The 2,946-nt window shown below is 36.8% G+C and overlaps 1 non-coding gene across 1 annotated transcript; it reads right to left on the bottom strand.

Annotated features, from left to right (window-relative positions):
- Nucleotides 1–2,618: 2,618 nt before the first annotated feature.
- Nucleotides 2,619–2,675, bottom strand: LOC118965407 (U7 small nuclear RNA). Its single transcript, XR_005052733.1, has one exon. It is a non-coding gene; the product is annotated as a U7 small nuclear RNA (small nuclear RNA).
- Nucleotides 2,676–2,946: the final 271 nt, after the last annotated feature.

Here is a 2,946-nt window from a genome sequence, read left to right as displayed (position 1 = left end):
TTATTTGGATTTTTACGAATTATCTTTGAAAGACAAAGGTTTTCTTTGCTGCTGAGTTTACTTTTTCTCTCAAAAAGGTAGAGGTCAAAATTATTGGCACCCCTATTTTTAATACCTCACCTTGTGAGGATAACACCACTGAGCCTTTTTCTAAAATGTTTTATGAGTTGGAGAACACCTTGGGAGGGATCTTAGACAATTCCTCCAGACTTAATCCTTCCAGATCCTTGATATCCTTCGTCTGATATCTTTTGTTTTCATTTCATCTGACCAAAGCACTGGTTCCAATCCAAGTGCCAATGGCGTTTAGCAAACTCCAGACTTGTTGGATGAAATTAAAATAGAGCTCTTTGGCCACTCACACCAGTCGTGGGTTTGGTGTTGAAATGAGAATGCATGAGCAGAAAAGAACCCTACTGTAAAATATGGTATTGGACATTTGATATTATAGGGCTATTTTGCTTCCCCTGGTCCTGGGGGCTCTTGTAAATTTCAACAGCATCATGAACTTTACCCAGTACAATGATATTTTAACCAAAAACCAGGTTGTCTCTGCCAGGAGGCTAAAACAAGAAATCCACCGCAAGTGGATCTTCCAGCAAGACAATAACCCAAGCACACATCAAAATCCACAAAGAAAGGGTTAATTGGCCACCAAATCAACATTTTGCAATGGTCATCTCAGTCTCTGAACATTGAAAACCTGTGGTTTGAATTGAAGAGTGCAGTCCATAACCACAGACAAAGGATATCAAGGATCTGGAAGGATTCTGTATGGAGGAATGGTATAGATCCCTCCCAACATGTTATCCAACTCTTTTTTTTAAATCATTTTTTAAAGGCTCAGTGCTGTAATTCTCACAAGGTGGGGAATTGAATACATACAATATTGCTCAGTATTTAAATTATTTATTTTACACAGTAAATTTTTGCTCATTTTTATCAAGGCTGTCAATAATTTCAGACCCTACTGTATGTATGGAGACAAGCAGTATGTTAAGGAAACGTATTTTAGGGAAACTAAACATGGGAGCTTAAATGTGGTGGATGAGTGCAATATTAGGTGCAAAAAGTTTCTATTCAATCAAAGCTGGAAGTTTCCAGGTGAAGATAAGCTCCAAGCATGCACAATTTAATCAATGTTCTTCTAAAATAAATTGTTAGTATGTGCAAGAGGAACAAAAAGAAACTCAACTGGATACTAACACAAACATGATCGATCACAGCATGGGCTGAATAAATAATATTTAGCTTCCCTCATCCTGGAAACGTCAAGAAGCCATTTTTGATTTAACATGATCTGTAGTAGTGGACTGATGAGGATCCATATCATACTACCTAAACTGCATTACACAGTTCTAAAAATAGCCAACTGGACCACACTGTCCTCTGTCACTCAGTTGTTGACAAGGAAAGGATGAAGAAACAGAGGTAAAGTAAGTCTGCCATCTGGTGGTTGACATTATATTTCACTTCTCACAGTTCCTTACTTTCTGATGGACTATGGGTGGAATTTATTCATGATATTGGGAGGTATAATATGACACACCTCCCATGGGAGGTATAAGATGACACACCTCCAACCCTGCTTCCTATGAATTAATAATGGAAAAATTGATGTAATAAGTGTATCACTAGCCACTTTAAACAATGCCACTTCATATAATGTTTACATACCCTACATGACTCATCTCATATGTATATACTGTACTCTATACCATCCACTGCATCTTGCCTATGTCGTTCTGTACCATCACTCATTCATATGTTTTTTTATGTACATATTCTTATTCATTCCTTTACACTTGTGTGTATAAGGTAGTTGTTGTGAAATTGTTTGGTTAGATTACTCGTTGAATATTACTGCATTGTCGGAACTAGAAGCACAAGCATTTCACTACACTCGCATTAACATCTGCTAACCATGTGTATGTGACAAATTAAATTGGGTTTGATTTGATTTGATATTACTTCACTGTAACCTGAAAAACTGCCATCTTGTGGGACGTTGGATTTTGATGCACGCCCACAGCTGTCTTAACACCCATGCTTATAAACAGCCTTGCATGTTTATTACAACTCTAAATGCAAAGCGACAGAGGAAATACTTCAATATCTGAAACACTGTCTAAATATATGATAAGACTAGGAAAATAACTATGCAGTTACTTTGAAGTGACTCCGACCTTCCTTAAACATAGAGGGAATGAGAGCAATGGTAGCCATGTTAAATCGCTCAGGAGGTTGAGTTACATGCATGGTTACATGCATGGTGTATCAAATTAGGAATCAGCCCATCAACTGTATTAGAAAACCATCACTATTGGACAATTCAACATTATTGTAATTCAACATGTGTATGCATATACATGAACAAGAATTGCAGTCAAATACAATCGAATATAACTGTATTGGTTTGTTTTACTGTTAAGATACCAGCTGGACTCATATCCATCCAATTTTCAGAATGAGGTACGCGTTTTTAGGCTATGCACAACACTGGCACAATGTGGGCACAACCACATGAAAAAATACTATAGTATACTGTAGTATTACTATATTTATGTACTGTATTGTTTACTATAGTGTTTTTGCTTTATTAGCTTTGACATAGAAGTGGGGGCTTTCTCCTTGAGGACACCTACTGGACAAATACTAAAAGAGCTAATGTAGTGTTTTTGCAGACATTACTGTAGTATTTACTACAGAGGTTTTTTGTAGGATAATACTGTAGTATTTGCTATAGTATTCTACAGTATAGCACAAAATTAGATAGTAAGTACTACACATGACCGAGGGATTCTACAGTGTGTAGTGGATTCTACAGTGTACTGCAAAATTCTATATTAAGCCCTACCCGATCGAGGGATATTACAGTGTGTAGTATAGTATTCTACAGTAAACTGTAGTATTTTTTCATGTGGGCAATGCGGGATGAATTGTTGG

Source organism: Oncorhynchus mykiss, chromosome 7 (genome assembly GCF_057628025.1).
Source record: "Oncorhynchus mykiss isolate SJ-2025 chromosome 7, ASM5762802v1, whole genome shotgun sequence".
Lineage (NCBI taxonomy): Eukaryota > Metazoa > Chordata > Actinopteri > Salmoniformes > Salmonidae > Oncorhynchus > Oncorhynchus mykiss.
Note: the sequence above shows the minus strand (reverse complement) of the source record. Positions and strands in the feature narration are given on the sequence as shown.